The sequence below is a fragment of the Oryctolagus cuniculus genome, chromosome 1 (genome assembly GCF_051225735.1).
Source record: "Oryctolagus cuniculus isolate XC-2025 breed Fujian yellow rabbit chromosome 1, ASM5122573v1, whole genome shotgun sequence".
NCBI classification, from domain to species: domain Eukaryota; kingdom Metazoa; phylum Chordata; class Mammalia; order Lagomorpha; family Leporidae; genus Oryctolagus; species Oryctolagus cuniculus.
The window spans coordinates 56,863,758-56,882,379 of record NC_142867.1 but is presented as its reverse complement, the minus strand read 5'-3'; the positions used below and the strand labels follow the sequence as shown (position 1 = coordinate 56,882,379).

General features: G+C 44.1%; 1 protein-coding gene and 1 long non-coding RNA gene across 6 annotated transcripts in view; one reads left to right on the top strand and one right to left on the bottom strand.

Moving 5' to 3' along the window:
• Positions 1–9,664, bottom strand: part of LOC138849589 (gamma-aminobutyric acid type B receptor subunit 2-like) — a 45,105-nt gene extending 35,441 nt beyond the window's left edge. For all 4 annotated transcript variants that reach the window (XR_016231639.1, XR_016231638.1, XR_011388529.2 and 1 more), the window contains exons 1-2: positions 9,191–9,664; positions 1,378–1,476 (exon numbers count right to left, since the gene is read on the bottom strand). The gene's annotated coding sequence lies outside the window, so the exon portion shown is untranslated. The remainder of the gene's footprint in view (positions 1–1,377; positions 1,477–9,190) is intronic.
• Positions 1–18,622, top strand: part of LOC138849592 (uncharacterized) — a 71,897-nt gene that overhangs the window by 8,943 nt on the left and 44,332 nt on the right. The window contains exons 2-3 of one of the 2 annotated variants that reach the window (XR_016231653.1): positions 9,948–10,077; positions 14,598–14,757. This is a non-coding gene — a long non-coding RNA (uncharacterized LOC138849592). Of the gene's footprint in view, positions 1–9,947; positions 10,078–14,597; positions 14,758–18,622 lie in introns of those variants that run through there. The other variant, XR_016231652.1, reaches the window with a different exon arrangement.

Genomic DNA, 18,622 nt, shown 5'->3' with positions numbered 1-18,622 from the left:
GATTTCATTTCCAGAACTGTATTTATTTCTTGTTTGGAAGGCTGTAACTGGTATAAGAGCTTAACAATATAGTTAAAGTGTTCTGGGTCAAGCATCATCCCAGCTTCAACAAGCTTGCAAAAGGTATCGATTAAAGCAGGTACCACATTCCTTAATTTCATAGTTGCCACATGCTCAAATATCTTTAGCAGTATTTTCAGAGAAGGCAACATTTTAACCATTATGCTGAGGTTCACCACCTGAAATACTTCTTTCAATAAATAATGCTTGAGTAAAGAAATTAAAAAGTCATTTAACACTTGTAAATCAAAGTGGATACCCGGAGGAAATTTTCTGTAATATTCCATAAATATATTTACTGCACAATGCAGCAAACACAGTTCACTGACAGCTATATATTTCTTAAGCACATCCATGCATACCTTTTCATCCCCTTGCTCAGGTACATGAGCAAGCTTGCATTGCATTCGTTCACAGCCACGTAATGTATTAAAATGAAATTTACAGTATCCATGGGGTAGCATCACTCTGAGGGGCTTCTGGAACACCCCTATATTTTTTTCCCTCTTAAATATTTCACAAGTTTCCAGATTCTGCAGCTTTAGGATAGGATAGCTTCCTGGAAATCTGGAATCATTCATCCAGGGCTTCAGCGTTTTGTCTTCTTGATGACCACTTAGAATTGGAGGAGGTGGCCGGCGCCGCGGCTCACTAGGCTAATCCTCCGCCTAGCGGCGCCGGCACACCGGGTTCTAGTCCCAGTCGGGGCTCCGGATTCTGTCCCGGTTGCCCCTCTTCCAGGCCAGCTCTCTGCTGTGGCCAGGGAGTGCAGTGGAGGATGGCCCAGGTGCTTGGGCCCTGCACCCCATGGGAGACCAGGAAAAGCACCTGGCTCCTGGCTCCTGCCATCGGATCAGCGCGGTGCGCCGGCCGCAGCGCGCCGGCCGCGGTGGCCATTGGAGGGTGAACCAACGGCAAAGGAAGACCTTTCTCTCTGTCTCTCTCTCTCACTGTCCACTCTGCCTGTCAAAAAAAAAAAAAAAAAAAAAAAGAAGAATTGGAGGAGGCCCTAGTAAGCACAGAGGTTTGGGGCCCAGGGCTGCTATCTGACACTCACCAGATGCAAGCTCTTCATTTCTAGAGTCTTTGCTTTTTAAAATAAATAACTGGCAGTCTGAGAGACAACTTGAAATAAAGCTACTGATTAATTTCTGATTTCTGAACTTTATAACTTAAAGATAATACAAACAAATGGATATACCCCGCTGAACAGAAGCACATATTTACTTTCACAGACAAGAGAAATAACAAAAAAGGAAAAATCACAATACAAAACAGAACTGAGAAAGCATGAAGAGGAGGAATGTGGTGCCATACCTGATACAGTTTGAACATGTGAGGGTGGTGTACTTCTCGGTAGATTTTCTCAAGGTTCACTGCATCCAGCTGAGATTTAGCTATTATCTTTATTGCCACCTGCATCCCAAAACACAAGTAAATACAATTAGTATACCTCAGCTAATATTTTCCAGTTAAGATCCTTTAAATAAAGGACATTTGAGATTTTGCCTGTAGGTTCCCATGACAATGAAAGCTGGTTTAAATTCAATGCTCTTTCATTCATTTATTCAACAAATATTTCTTACATGTCTACCATCTGGAAGGTGCTATCGATTTTTTCTGGAAGTATCCTTACCATGCTATGAAGCATAACTATGCAAAGTTACTTTAATAAAACATTTTTCTCTTTCAGTACAACTGCAATGCGCTTTTTATTCCATGTATAAAATGAAGACAGTCCTAGCCGTTTCAACTAGTTATCATCCCAAAGTGTAAAGTACGCAAAAACCAATGATCAGTCCAGTAGAAAAGAGTTCAAAAGTTCAGAAGACAGTTTCTGTTGTACTAGAAATACCAAGTGATAGATTCCAAAGCATATAGATACACCTTTCTGGGAAAAATATCTAAGTATTAAAACTCATCTACATGAGGGGCCGGCGCTGTGGTGTAGCGGGTAAAGCTGCCGCCTACAGTGCCAGCATCCTATATGGGCTGGTCCGAGTCCTGGGTGCTCCACTTCCAATCCAGCTCTCTGCTATGGCCAGGGAAAGCAGTACAAGATAGCCCAAGTCCTTGGGCCCCTGTACCCATGTGGGAGACCAGGAAGAAGCTCTTGGCTCCTGGCTTTGGATCAGCACAGCTCCGGCCATTGCGGCCAATTGCGGAGTGAACCAGTGGATGGAAGACCTCACTTTCTCTCTGCCTCCTCTTCTCTCTCTATAACTCTTTCAAATAAATAAATAAATAAAATCTTTTAAAAAACTCATTTACATGAAAAAAATTACATTTTGCTTTAAAAATCAAGGTAAAAATGCTAGGAATTACACTAAACTTTTTCTAAAAAGAATCTCATTTCAGAAAATGTGGCCTCATTCTGTCATAGCCAGACAGGAACTCAAACAATCTCAAGGTTGATGATTTGAAGAAACTACATTATAAGGGGAATGACTGGGTAGTCAGAAATCAACAACTGGACACTTTTTATGCCATGTACATGGAAGAGTTAATTAAAAAAAAAAAAAACACCAGTAGATATTTAGTTAGCAATTAAGGCATTCTAAACTAAATAAAAATTTCAGGTAATGTTCAAAACCATCCAAATTTAATACTAGTATGTTTCGAAGATTTCCCATGCTATCAAAAATTATTCTGAATATAGCGACATGTTGTTACTTCAGGATAACTTTTTTTTCTTTGACAGGCAGCGTGGAGAGAGAGAGAGAGAGAGAGAGAGAAAGGTCTTCCTTTTTGCCGTTGGTTCACCCTCCAATGGCCGCCGCGGCTGGCACACTGCAGCCGGAGCACCGTGCTGATCCGATGGCAGGAGCCAGGTGCTTCTCCTGGTCTCCCATGGGGTGCAGGGCCCAAGCACTTGGGCCATCCTCCACTGCACTCCCTGGCCACAGCAGAGAGCTGGCCTGGAAGAGGGGCAACTGGGACAGAATCCGGCGCCCCGACCGGGACTAGAACCCGGTGCGCCGGCGCCGCAAGGCGGACGATTAGCCTGTTGAGCCACGGCGCCGGCCCAGCTGCATCTTAAAATATGAAATTTTCACAGTACAAAATTAACAGAAGACTTATGAAGAGTTTTAAAATTTTAAAACAAAATTAAAAATTCAAATGTATTAAAAATACTTTCTCTTCAAGAAACATCATATTCTGAGTATAGTATCTTTCTCTTGTTTTTTTCCTTGCTATAAAAATTTTGGTACTCTGGTCTAGAAAGCTTTAAAAACTACTACATTTTAAGGTGGTAAACAATTATACCTAAATAGTAAAGCTCCAAAATGCACAGAGAAATCTCTTCAGTGGAAAAAGTAGTTTTCTCAAAGAGGCATGGTGTTGAGGAAAACTCAAGTTATCTGTCATAGAAAAGATCTGAAAATAGCTAATGATGGTTGTCTGTGAATAATGATATTATGGGTAATACTTTCCTTACCACTTATCTATATGTTTAAATTTTTTAATAATGAACATGACAGATTTGGTAATAAATATATACATATAATCTTTAATAAAAAAGTAATATCTTCTCTGATTTCCCTTCTAAGAATTTTTTTTTTTTTTTTGACAGGCAGAGTGGACAGTGAGAGAGAGAGACAGAGAGAAAGGTCTTCCTTTGCCGTTAGTTCACCCTCCAATGGCCGCTGAGGCCGGCGCGCTGCGGCCAGCGCGCTGCGGCCGGCGCACCGCGCTGATCCGATGGCAGGAGCCAGGAGCCAGGTGCTTTTCCTGGTCTTCCATGGGGTGCAGGGCCCAAGCACCTGGGCCATCCTCCACTGCACTCCCGGGCCACAGCAGAGAGCTGGCCTGGAAGAGGGGCAACCGGGACAGAATCCGGAGCCCCGACCGGGACTAGAACCCGGTGTGCCGGCGCCGCGGCGCCGGCCTCCCTTCTAAGAATTTACCAGCAACTACTCTCCTCAAAAATACTTAAAATGCAGAATCACAATTATAGACACAAAAATGTTCACTGCAAATTATTTACTATATAACTGAAAACTTAAAAACTATGCAATATTCAATGATAAGGGAATCATTAAGTAAAATGAGATTCATCCAGAAAGTACAACCCTATGCAGCTATTAGAAATGTTTTATAGTTTTAGAGAATAAGCAAAATTCTTAGGTTACAATGTTAAGTAAATAAAAGAATACAATTTATACATATGTATCATGTGGTCCCATCTATGGAAAAATGCATTTTAAAAAGAGATTATGTGGAAAACACCACATTGTTAAGAATGATTTATTGCCATTGATGGGAGGCACCATACATACACTTTCTTTGTATATTACACTTTTCTTTATCCTTTTTATTTTCTACAGTAAGACACTGCTTCTTTAATAGGAAACAAATTTAGGGGCACAAGTAGTCTTTCTGGAATTTTACTTGAGACAAAAAATTTAGCTAGAAAGATAGTTATTTTCTGGTAAAGTATTAATAAAACAAAACACTACTTAAGGACACTCACGGAATAGCAAACTAACAACCACTACTGCCTAAAATAGTTTAATTGCCTAAATGCTATTATTCTTTTCCCATATGCTAATTCTGTAAAACTAGCTTCTCTAAATCATAAGCCACAAACCAGTACTACAAAGCTTTTATGAAATATTGTATTAAGAAGCTGAATTCTACCACCACCTGCCTTCTCTTTGTGTGTAAAATTTACATAGAGATCTAGCCGGCGCCGCGGCTCACTAGGCTAATCCTCCGCCTAGCGGCGCCGGCACACCGGGTTCTAGTCCCGGTCGGGGCGCCGGATTCTGTCCCGGTTGCCCCTCTTCCAGGCCAGCCCTCTGCTGTGGCCAGGGAGTGCAGTGGAGGATGGCCCAGGTGCTTGGGCCCTGCACCCCATGGGAGACCAGGAAAAGCACCTGGCTCCTGGCTCCTGCCATCGGATCAGCGCGGTGCGCCGGCCGCAGCGCGCCGGCCGCGGCGGCCATTGGAGGGTGAACCAACGGCAATGGAAGACCTTTCTCTCTGTCTCTCTCTCTCTCACTGTCCACTCTGCCTGTCAAAAAAAAAAAAAAAAAAATTTACATAGAGATCTAACACAGGAATACCTGCTTCAGATGATGATGTAATTATAATTCTTGAACAACTTTTTTTTTTAAGTTAGAGTTACATAGAGAAAGAAAAAAAAAGGAGAGGCGGGGGGGGGGGTCTTCCATCTGCTGGTTCACTCCCCAATTAGCCACAATGGCTGGAGCTATGCCAATCCGAAGCCAGGAGCTTCTTCTGGGTCTCCTATGCGGGTGCAGGGGCCCAAGGACTTGGGCCATCCTCCACTGCTTTCCCAAGCCACAGCAGAGAGCTGGTGGCAGCTTTACCCGATACACCACAGCACCGACTCCTAGAGCAATGTTACTATTTGATAGAGTAGATTAAAATGAAGATTTTGCCTACTAATTCTTTTTTTCCAAAAGGGAAACAAACTTGGATCTCACAAGCTCTGTATCTGCGTGATACAGGACAAGGGACAGAGAAGAGCCCATCAGTAACAGAAGGCCTGACTGTGCCCCGACTGCACATGTCACTCTGCACAGATGCTTACTCTGAAATCTGCCTTGGGACCCAATCTGGGAAAGAGGCTTCTAAGGCTTGAAACATGCAAACCTACACTGATGTTAGAGCACAGTATACAAGGATACTTTTATAAACAATAGGTTTAATTGTAACAGTTTGTTGATTCTGTAATTGTTCTATTGTAGTATATTCAACAATGAACCTAAAATAAAACACGTTAAAGTCTTCACTAGCTTAATTACAGTTTTAAGGTAGTTAGTTGTATATATTAAAGACACACACCCACTGGGGCTGGCGCAGTGGGTTAAGCTGCTGCCTGCAGTGCCAGTATCCCATATGGGTACCGGTTTGAGTCCTGGCTGCTCCATTTCCAACCCAGCTCTCTGCTGTGGCATAAGAAAGCAGTGGAGGATGGCCCAAGTGCTTAGGCCCCTGCACTCACGTGGGAGACATGGAGGAAGCTCCTGGCTCCTGGCTTCAAATCGGCACAGCTCTGGCCGTTGCAGCCAATTGGGGAGTGAACCATCAGATGGAAGACCACTCCCTCTCTCTCTTTCTTCTCTGTATAACTCTGACTTTCAAACAATAAATAAACCTTAAAAAAAAAAAAAAAAGACACACATCCACATCCAGTGGATGTAGAAAATAACAAACAATGCCTGCACCCCATGGGAGACCAGGAAAAGCACCTGGCTCCTGGCTTCGGATCAGCATGGTGCGCCGGCCATAGCGCGCCAGCCGTGGCGGCCATTGGAGGGTGAACCAACGGCAAAAGGAAGACCTTTCTCTCTGTCTCTCTCTCACTGTCCACTCTGCCTGTCAAAAAAAAAAAAAAAACCTCATTAACATAAAATAGTGTTCTTAAAAGAAAAAACGGAGGCTGTGCTCTAGCTAAACAATTCTGAATGTAAATTACCTATTAAAGTTCACAAAGTAACTTTATAAAATGTATCAAGATCTACAGGAACTTTTCTGTTCAGCCACTACCTTGCCATCTTCCTCACTTCTATCTACCTTAATACATCCCCTGATAGCAAATGACTACAAACACATTCACCCATCTTAAATTCACACTATTTTTGCTAATTAATACTTTTAAAATGTACAAGACAGAGCTGGTGCCGCGGCTCACTAGGCTAATCCTCCGCCTGCGGCGCCAGCACACCAGGTTCTAGTCCCGGTCGGGGTGCCGGATTCTGTCCCAGTTGCTCCTCTTCCAGTCCAGCTCTCTGCTGTGGCCAGGGAGTGCAGTGGAGGATGGCCCAAGTGCTTGGGCCCTGCACCCCATGGGAGACCAGGAGAAGCACCTGGCTCCTGCCATCGGATCAGCGCGGTGCCCGGCCGCAGCGCGCCAGCCGCGGCGGCCATTGGAGGGTGAACCAACGGCAAAAGGAAGAAATTCCTCTCTGTCTCTCTCTCACTGTCCACTCTGCCTGTCAAAAAAATAATAATAATAATAAAATAAAAAAATTAAAAAATAAAAAAATGTACAAGACAGGTCCCATGGACTAAAAAAGTGACTTTTAACTTAAAGCATTTTACATACTACACAGACAATTTAGGATCTGAGTGCTCTTGCACCATCTGGTTGCCGTCTTCAATTATAAATGCCTTGATCTCACACTACCAGTAACTAGAGGACTCTATTACTCCACAGTGCCTCCTAGCTCTCTAAGACATGTACACTTAAAAAGGGACAATCTCAACAGACAGTGTCAGGCACTACCAGCTCCACTTAAGTACCCACAGATACCATATGCTAACTAAATTTGACCTGATAAATAACAGTTGACTTTATTAAATCTTGCTGTTAGTACCAGTAGGAGCTTGTGACAAAAAAAAAAAAAAAAAAAAAAAAAAGGAACAGATGAGTTTATAATTCACAAGATAACGTGGATCCGAAGTTCCCTAGAACCCCTTTATAAGGCACAACTGGAGTTTTACAAAGCCATTAAGCCAGGATTCCTGCAAAAACGTGCATTTAAAATGCCTTCTCTTTATGGCGTGCAAGGGAGGACAGCATGGCATTAGACACGCTCTTCAGAGGAATGGAGCCACTTTCCTCATTTTTAAAAATGCTGGGATGGGATTAAGCTACAGAAAGATTCGGTAATGTCACTACAGTAAAACTATCACTATCATTCCAAACTTAACCTAAACTGCCAACAGTTGTAAATCTGTAAGAGGAAAATTTGTGACCTTGGTCCTCACGCTAAAATAATAGGTCCAATGGAGGTTGCTTCAGGATCAGCAGGGGAAGCAAAATGTGGAGATGACAGAATGACACAGACTCCAAAAAGGAATGGACGTTAGGCAAAATTTCCAAGCACACCAACAGCCACAAAAATCACTCAAGTTTTCAAACAACCTTCGCCTTACATAAGTCATTGGGGGTGGGGGGAGTTCTACTTTACTCCACATTCAAACTCCAGTGCATTCATACAAATACCGGGAAAAAAAAAGAAAAAAAAAAAAACGAAAAATGAGGTGGTCGTGGGGGGCGGGCTGAGAAGGCATCACGACCCAGTGGCGGCCACAATGAGGGAGAACGGAGTACATCCAAACCGGCAGGTTTTAGTTCAAAGAATGGGTGTCTCTCCACCGTTTTCCTAAGATATTTGATGTGCGCATCTTTAAAATAGAGACCTCAGGAGAGGAGCTTCAGGCAGTGGAAGGAAGGGGGGCGAGTTAGGTAAGAAAGAGACTCCGGAGGAATTACGTGTGGTGCATTCGAATGCGCGCCGGAGGGGGGTGCGGGCTGCGCCTGTCAGCAAGCCGCCGAGGGCTCGGGGAGCGGACAGAATCCGATGTGGCTTCAGGAATGCGCATTCAAATCGGCCAGAATGCACACTGGCCAAAGGGACACACACACACACACACACACACACACACCCTCCCCCGAGCCAGAGAGAGGCTAACCCACCAACGGTGCAAACGCAGATGACCATTGACCAGTTCTAGTGTCTGCAGCATTAGATGGAAATGCCTCAGGCAACTGATCAAGCTCGCCAGACACTCACACCAGAGACACTGCGGGGCGAGAGGAGCGAGAGAAGACTGCCAGTGCCTATACCCGGCCCCCCGGCCCCTTCCTCGCCGGGCAGGGCCGGGCCGTCGGGGTCAGGGGGGCGCGCGGTGACCCCGGCCGCGCAGCCCGAGCGCAGCCGGTGCCGTCTGCGGGCGGGCGCCGTCTCTCACGGCGCAGTCACGGAGCACGGAGACTTCACCTCCCACCCCACCCCCCGCCGAAAGCAGGGAAGACGCGGAACTTGGGCTGCGGAGCGGAGGCCACAGACCAGGTCACGGCCCGGGTGGGAGGCTCGAGGAGAAATTCCGAGTGGCCACTGGAGGCGGCGAGGGGGAAAGCAAAGCCCCAGCTGCTCGGGCTGCCATTCGGACGGCGCCGGAGTCCGGGGTAGCCCGGCCCCGATACCCTGCACCTCCTGGGTCCTCGCGGCCCCAGGCCCGCTCGCCTGAGCGAGTGGCGCGGCCTCGCGCCCCCCGCCCCCCGGCCCCACCACTGCAGCCACCCTTTTCGGTAAACAGTTCCTCTCCCGAACCCTCGCCTCAGCCTTTCCCGCCGAACCCCGGGCCGCACCTCCGTCTAGGTGATCCGGTGCCGCCCCAGCTTCACCACCGCGAAGTTGCCCTTGCCCAGCGTGCCCTCGATGTCGTAGAACCCCACCCGGACCGGCCCGCGCTGCAAGTGCCTCGGGCCATCCGCCATGACCATGCTGGGCCCCGCTGCTAGACATGCCGACTGGAGCGCGGGCGGGCTGGCGGGCAGCGCGGCTCGGCTTTGGCGACCGCCGCTCAGCTCGCTCCTTCGCTCCTTCGCTCCTTCCCTCCCGCTCCGCAGGTCCTAGCCAGGCGCGCGCCGCCGCCGCTGACGTGCACCGACGTCAGGGGGCCGGGAGGAGGGCGGGGGCGGGACCGGGTCTCGATTGGTCACCATGGCGACCGGAGCACCGCCGACGTCGGCGCCGGGCGGGAGGGTGGGAGGGACGGTGCGCGGGGAGGGGCGCGGGGCCTGGCCGGCGCCTTCCTTCCGGGCTCTGGCGCCCCGCCGGCTCCCCACCGCCTCGCGCTGCCGGGGGCGGGGTCCAAGCCGGGCCCGCCCCGTCGCTAAGCTTTCCAGCGAAAGGGCAAGAGCGAGCCCTGGTGGGCGGTGCGGAATGTGCAGCGACCCGAATCCGGCCTTGCGCTCCTTCCTCGGCCACGCGTTCTCCGCCCACCTGGGGACCTTCCCGCCAAAACCTCTCCTCGGAGTACAGCGCGTCCTCAATTTGGCACCAGCAAAGAACTGTGGCTGAGCACTGCATTGCTCACAGGTTCCTTTGTGTCCTTTGTTATAGAAATCCCTCCACAGTTGGGTGTCTCCGTGGAGTCGTTCTCACAGCAGCGGCGTTGAAGAGACCCTGGAGAACACTCTGTCCCGGGATTTGCAGCCTCAAACTGGCTTCGGAACTTGGAGCTGCCTGAAATGTAGGCAACATTTTGCTTTATGTGGGCGTGTTTCTGGGGAAATGGGGCCATAGCTCCTATCAGAATCCCAAACGTGTTGGCGACCCTGAAAAGGTTAAGAAATTACTTACTAATCCAGTCTCTTTTCAGATGATGAGGTAGGCTGCTAGCAATGAGGGGATCTGCCAGGATCACACAGGTCGTGATAGAGTTAGGATTGTAAATCACTATAGAATGCCTCAAAGAAATAGGGACAGTTGGTATTTTAATATCCGGAAATATGTACTCCCCAAGTTACTCCCAGGATCGTGGTTTCTTTCTTTCTTTCCTTTTTATAAAAGATTTATTTTACTTATTTGAAAGGCAGAGCGAGAGGGAGAGACAGAAATCTTCCATCTACTGGTTCACTCCCCAAATGGCGGCAACCGCCAGACAGAAACCAGAAGCCTGGAACTCCACTGGGTGCCCCACGTGGGTGCAACAGCCCAAGCACTTGGGCCATTTGTCGCTACTTTCGCAGGTGCATTAGCAGAGAGCTGGATCAGAAGCGGAGCAGTGGGATTGGAACAGGTGCCCATAGGGGATGCCAGCATTGCAGATGGTGGCTCAGCCCACTGTGCCACAGTGCTGTCCCTCAGATCTTGTTTCTGAATACCATTCTCCACAAGGAACTCTGCCTCTTGGTGAAATGGCTGATTCCAGGGCAGAGATAAGGAAAGTATTCCAAGCCCTTGAAATCTCTTATGCCAGAGATTTCTTGTATGTCAAGGAGGATATATCAAAAGAAAAAGAGAAAGCTTGAAGGTACCCCCATTTATCAAATCTGAGACAATTTGAACTTCAAGAATGAATATGATAGAAATAGATTGTAAGACTGAATTTTTTTAAAAAACAGATTTATTTGTTTGAAAAGCATAATTAGAAAAAGGGAGAGACAGAGAGAAGGAGATCTTCCATCTGCTGAGTCAGCCCCCAGATGGCTGCATTGCCACAGACAGTGGATTTTTTAAAAAAGATTTATTTTATTTATTTGAAAGAGAGAGAGGTAGAGACAGAGAGAGGGCTTTTCCATCTGCTAGTTCACTCCCCAGATAGCTGCAATGGCCGGAGCTGCAGTGATCTGAAGCCAGGAGCCAGCAGCTTCCTCCAGATCTCCCATGTGGGTGCAGAGGCGCAAGGACTTGGGCCATCTTCTACTGCTTTCCCAGGCCACAGCAGAGAGCTGGATTGGAAGTGGAGCAGCCGGGACTAGAACCGGTGCCCATATCAGATGCTGGTGCTTCAGGCCAGGGCATTAACCCACTGCGCCACAGCGCTGGCCCCAAGACAGTGGCAGATGTCCTAAACAGCACTCTGGCCTCAGAATCAGCCCTTAAGGCATTTGGATCTGGCTGAAGAGCCCATGAGAGTATTTTAGGCATGGAAAGCCAAGACATTCTGGCAAAAAAAAAAAAACACTAAATGAAAGATCTCTGTGAGTGAGATGTGAGATCCCAGTGGAAAGAATGGGCCATCCAAGAAGGAGGTACCTTTCTCTGAAGGAAGAGTGAACTTCCACTTTGACTATGACCTTGTCTAAATAAGATCGGAGTCAGCAAACTCAAAATGCTTCCATAGCCTTGGCAACTCATGACAAGAGCCTAGGGTGATTACTGATGCCATAAACAAGAGTGTCAATTTGTTAAGTCAACAACAGGAGTCACTGTGCACTTACTCCTCAAGTAGGATCTCTGCCCTTAATGTGTTGTACATTGTGAATTAATGCTATAACTAGTACTCAAACAGCATTTTTTCACTTTGTGTTTCTGTGTGGGTGCAAACTGTTGAAATCTTTACTTAATATATGCTAAATTGATCTTCTGTATATAAATATAATTGAAAATGAGTATTGATGTGAAAGGAATGGGAGAGGGAGCGGGAGATGGGATGGTTGTGGGTGGGAGGGAAGTTATGGGGGGGAAAGCCATTGTAATCCATAAGCTGTACTTTGGAAATTTATATTTTATTAAATAAAAGTTTTTTTAAAAAGAAAGATGTACCGCAGTGATGTAAAAAAAAAAAAAAAGAATTCATAAGTGCATAGTTACTCTTAAGCTTTTTAGTAAATAAATCAACAAATGGAAGGCTGAAAGTTCTTGACAGTGGAATGCAAACTAATATATGTAGAAGATACTCTGAAATTAGAAAATCACCATTTTGCAACCATTATGGTAATCATTGATTCAGACAAAAATTATCAATAGACATTAAAATCATTGGGTGCAACTTGGCTGGGGAACAGGATGTCTACACAATCTCATAGTGTCTTCCAACTTCTTATTCATTACAAAAGGTTAGCAAAGTTACTTTTACAGCAAAGAAATGTGAGAGGCACCACCCTAGCCAAATGATCAAATTTAATGTCACCAGTTATGGGGTACAATGATAGATGGAAGATATCTGTGTCTGCCTTCCAAATAAATAATAAATTTTAAATTTTCTAAAAAGTCTTTTATATATATAACTTAACTCTCAACTGCCTTACTCAAGATAGATAATGCACATGTGGTAAAATACTAAACTGATAAATCTAGGTGAAGTGGGTATGATAGATTCTTGTTCTTTCAACTTCTCTCCAGTTTTAGCTTTTAATGAAAATATATATATGCATGTATATGCATGCATTTAATTTCATCTAACTTTCTTAGTACAAGATTGACTGGCCTCTGGGCCCGCCACTGCTCACTGTACCTCTGCCGCCTTTCGCTTTGTATTCTGCCATAGGGTATGTTCTTTGCAAAAATGAGGGGCAGAATGGGCAAGGCTGTAAGATTGACCAGATTTCTGGACTGATGGGAATGGTGTATATGGTTCTTCTAACTAGACCAGCAGCTCAGATATTTACCTCAGTGCAAAAATAGTTCCTCTGTACATGTTGCTAATCAGATGAATGTACTTTAATATTCTGGAGGTGGTTTCCTTTGTGAAGCCGATGAAAATCTACTTACTCAAGAACCAGAAAGTGTGCGTAGAAGCCCACTAGCGTTAACAATCTCCTTTGAAGTATGCCTTTTGGACAGAAATTGACTCATTTCTCTCTGCCTATTTTAATCGGATAATCAGGCCAACTACCAACTTGCACAATCTGGGAATAAGAATCAATCCAGAGATGGAAAGAAAAGGAATAGCAGGAAATACCAAAAGGTTTCTGGAAAAAGCAGAGTTCCGTGTGCACGTGTCTGGAAGTTAGAGAAAGGGAGGCCAGAGACAGAGGAGAGATAGGAGTGGCTGTGCCCATGTGGAAATGTAATGGGTGTGCCTCTGAATATTGCTGATAGTGTGATAGTTGTTAAGCGTAACCCTGAAGAAATACATGTGGGCTAATTTAGAGTATGCAACCTTGTATTCTGTGATTCAGCTGTTTCCTCCATCCAAAGATCTATTTTCCCTCCTGTGTCTACCTTATGTGTTTCTTGTGTGTTTTTGTATGTATGTATGTATTTTAGCCATTATTAATATTATCCAACTCCTGCCTCACTCTCTCTTCCTGTCTCCCTCTTTCTCCTCTTCTCTCCTCTGTATCCCTATACATACACACATGTACACATGCACAAACATGTGAGATCGTACACCTTCACATACATCACTCTCAGGAAAAAAAGAATAAAAGATAAAGGGGAGAAGAAGAAGAAAAGAGCCCCTCATACAGCCACCACCTTTTTCATCTCTGGTTTAGTATCAGTGAGGTAGCATACTCATCAGATTTGCTATTTGCTTGACCTTTAAAATGCAGCATTCCCAGCTGATAATGTGAGTCCACTATATTTGCCCTTAAGCTAATTTAAAAAATATTAACACTTCAAAAGACAAAGATATACATAAAGAATTAAGAAAGATGGTGAGAGACTGAAATAAGAATTAGTTCCATAATACTCTTAACTTGGAATAAAGCGGACAAGAGTGTAATGAGGAGAGGAGTTTGGAGATGTAATGAAAGAGTAGTTTGAAATGTGGGGAAAGAAAACTTCATGGCTCAGTGCTGCATGTACATACTCTGCTGAAGCAAGCAGCCTGCAAACTTGAAAATCAAGATGTGTGCCCTTTGTTTCCTTAATCATGAACAATGTCTGCATTTTTACTGTTTTATTATTTCAGGACTGAAGGAAAGGCAATACACCAGTAGGCTTAGATCTGGATTTAGACTTAATTCAGATGAAAATTGTGAAGTCTTTATTATATGACGGTGCTTAGAAAAAAAAAAGGTTACAAAGCTGGAATTAATGCTTTGCCTTTGTAGTCACAAAGACAGAAAGTACATGGAAAAACCCACATCACTGGTCCATGCCAATTCTATGTTGCTTATTAGTATAAAATACAAGTGTTCATGAAACAAACATAAATCAGTCAGACTAACAAATGTTTAGGTGCCATTATGTGTGAAGTACTATTAGGGAAATAAACTGGGGCTGGCGTTGCGGTGTAGTGGCTAAAGCTGCCGCCTGCAGTGCCAGCATCCCATATGGGCGCTGGTTCAAGTCCTGGCTGCTCCACTTCTCATCCAGCTCTCTGCTGTGGCCTGGAAAAGGAGTAGAAGATGGCCCCTGCACCCGCGTGGGAGACCCAGAGGAAGCTCCTGGCTCCGGATCAGCGCAGTTCCACCCATTGAAGCCATCTGGGGAGTGAACCAATGGATGGAAGACCTCTCTATCTCTCTCTCTCTCTGCCTCTGCTTCTCCATAACTGACTTTCAAATAAATCTTACAAAAAAAGAAATAAAGAATTGAAGCTACTTAAGAAAATTTTCTTTGGTGCTTTTTTATTTGTTATTTTTAAAGAGATTTATTTATTTGAAAAGCAGTGTTACAGAGAGGCAGAGAGAGAGAAGTCTTCCATCCACTGGTTCACTCCCCAGATGGCCGCAATGGCTGGAGCTGGGCTGACGGGAAGCCAGGAGCCAGGAGCTTCTTCCAGGTCTCCCACATGGGTACAGGGGCCGAAGGACTTGGGCCATCTTCCACTGCTTTTCCAGGCCATATCAGAGAGCTGGATCAGAAGTGGAGCAGATGGGTCTCGAACCAGCACCCATATGGGATGCCAGCACTGCAGGCGTTGGCTTTACCCACTACTCCACAGTGCTGGCTCCACATTTATTTTTTAATAGCTTCATTGAAGTATAATTGATATACAAAAACTGCAAGTATTTAGTATATACAATTTGATATTACAAAATATGTCCACACCCATGAAACCATAGCCACAAAGTAATAAAAATCTTCATTTTCTCCAAAAGGTTTTCCTGCCCACCTTTTTGTGTATGTGGTAAGAATATTTAACTTGAGATCTACTCTCTTAAAGTTTTCAGCATACGAAAATATTGTTAAAATATAGACACTATGTTATGCAACAGATTTCTAGACTGATTCACCTTGCATAACTGAAGCTGTATACCTGTTGAACAATTGACCATGTCCTCCATGCCCCGCCTTACCCCAGCTCCCAGACCCAGGCAACCACCATTCTACTCTCTGTTTCTATGAATTTGACTATTTTAGATTAATCATGTTACAGGGATTACAGTCCTTCTGTGACTGGCTTATTTCATTTAGCATAATGTCTTACAGCTTCATCCTGTTGTTGTATATCACAAGATTTCCTTCTTTTTAAAGGCTGAAAAATATTACATTGTATATACATATAAGTGTGTGTGTATGAACATACCTTTTGTTTCCCATTCACCTGTCTATAGACCTTAAGTTGTTTCAGTATCTTGGCTACTGTGAATAATGCTGCAGTGAACATGGGAGTGCAGATATCTGAGATCTTGGTTTTAATGCATTTGGATAAATACTCAGGAGTAGGATTGATGGAGCATATTTATCTTTAAAAAATTAATAGCTACTCTAATAAGTGTGAAGTAATAGCTCATTGTGGTTTTGATGTCCATTTCCCTGATTATTAGTGATGTTGAGCACCTTTTCATATACTTGGTAGTCATTTGTATATCTGTTTTGGAGAAACTATTCAAATCCTTTGCCTACTTTTAACCAGATTATTGTTTTTTCACGGTTGAGTGTAATAGTTCCTTAAAATCATGAATATTATCTTCTTATCAGATGTATGGTATGTTTCTCTCAATCTATAAGTTGCTTTTCCACTCTGTTGATGTTTCCTTTGCAGTGTAGGCTTTTAGTTTAATGTAGTCCCACGTGTCTATTTTTGCTGCTGTTGCCTGTTTTTCGTGTGTGTCATACCCGAGAAATCATTTCCAAAACAACTATCAAGCAGTTTTTCTCCTATATTTTCCTGCTGGTGTTTTATAATCTTAGGCCTTATATTTACATCTTCACCCATTTTGAGTTGATTTTTGTATATACTATAACATAAGGGTTCAGTTTCATTCTTTTCCATCAGAATACACAGTTTTCCCAGCACCATTTGTTGGAGAGACCATCCTTTCCCCATTGCATACTCTTGGCACCGTTGTTGAAGATCAGTTGATGTATGTGTAGGCTTATTTCTGGGCCCCCTGTTCTTCTCCATTGGAATTTATGCCTCTGAGTGTACATTATTGTCAAACACAAACAAAACATTCTCCTGGATAGATCATATGTTAGATAATGAAAAAACTTTTAAAATTTTAAGATTGCAATCATACCAAGTGTCTCTTCTGACCACAGAGGAATGAAACTAGAAATTGGTAACAGAAGGAAAATTGGAAAATTCACAAATATGTGGAAATTAAACAACATATTCCTGAACAAAAAATAAGCTGAAGAAGAAATCTTGGGGCTGGCGCTGTGGTGCAGTGGGTTAATGCCCTGGCCTGAAGCGCCAGCATCCCATATGGGTGCCGGTTCTAGTCCTGGCTGCTCTTCTTCCAATCCAGCTCTCTGCTATGGTCTGGGAAAGCAGTGGAAGATGGCCCAAGTGCTTTGGCCCCTACACCCGCAGGGGAGACCCGGAAGAAGCTCCTGGCTCCTGGGTTCGGATCGGTGCAGTTCCAGCCGTTGCGGCCATCTGGGGAGTGAACCATCGGATGGAAGACTTCTCTCTCTGCCTTTCCTCTCTCTGTGTAACTCTGACTTTCAAATAAATAAAAAGAAGAAGAAGAAGAAATCTTGAGACAAATGAAAATGAAAACGTAATGCACTAAAACATATGAGATGTAGCAAAAGCAGTACTAAGAAGGAAGCAACTCTCTTAAAAGGTGGGAGCAATGCCCTAGTTTTAGTTTTTAAGCTTGGTTTTAGCTATGATAGGTCTTCTCTCAATGAAGAATGTAAGATTCTCTCTCAATTATTTGAAAAATATTTAAAAAGTTTTTGCATCTCCTCCCAGATGATGGTTTTTTTTGGGTTCTTCAATTTGAAAAGATCTTAGAGAGTATCAAATGAGTATGTCTTCCCATCTAATACATTGATCTCTAGGCATTTGACAGAGAGCATAAGACTTGGTTTACTGCTTCTTGCTGGAACCCAATCTACTATGAAATGGTTTGCATCAGTTGAAAATGCTTCCTCATGTTGGAATCAGATCTCCTTCTTTCTAACTTCTACCCATAGATTTTAGTTATTTTCTGTGATGTAAGATATAAACACACATACATTTACATCTTTTTTTTTTTTCAAAAAAAGATTTAATCACTTATTAGAGAGAGAGAGAGAGAGAAAGAGAGAGAGATTTTCCATTTGCTGATTCACTCAGAGAGAGAGGGAGAGAAAGATAGAAATATCTTTCATGAGCTGGTTCACTCTCCAGATGGCTGTAATTGCTAGCGCTGGTCCAAGCTGAAGCCATCTGGATCTCTACAAGGGTGGCAGATGCCAAGTACTCATTGCCACCTTCCGCTGGTTTTCCAGGCACATTAGCAGGGAGTTGGATCAGAAGCAGAGCAACTAGGATTTGACCTGGCATTCTGACAGGAGAAGTAGGCATTGCAAGTGGCAGCTTAACCTTCCGTGCCACGACACTGGCCCCTGTTGTCATACTCTTTCTTCAATTCTTCATGCAAAACAGTCCCAGTTTCCCTGTCTAGCTGACTACACTTCTAGCCCTCTACCTTTTTTCTTGTGCTTCTCTAGTTTGTCAATGTCTCTCTTAAAATACAGTTCCAAAAATTGAACGAGTGACTCAGATGTAGTCTAAGCAGTGCAGAATGTTGGCCACTGACCACCCTTCCTTGACCCTGACACTGTGTTCAGAAGAATCCAACCAGAGTTTATTCTAATTTTCTTTGTAGCAGCCATAGCCCACAACTAAGACTAAAGTCAACTAACACTCCTGGGTTTTTAAAACTACAACTATCATTGCACTCTAATAATTTTCTTGTGCAATTAATTGTTTAAAAAATAAGGCGAAATTCTGATATTTTAAAATCTTATCTTGCTCATTGTTCTAGATAATAGAATTATTCTGATTCTTTACTATGCAGTCTTTCATGTTAGCTAATCTTCAGTTCTCCAAGCTATTCACATTTTCCACCAGCATGCCTTCTTTAACCTTATTGCATTCATTATAATTATATTACCACTATTAGTACAAGTGTGTTGCTCATGGCAGTGTCATGACTGTGAATTGGTACTACACT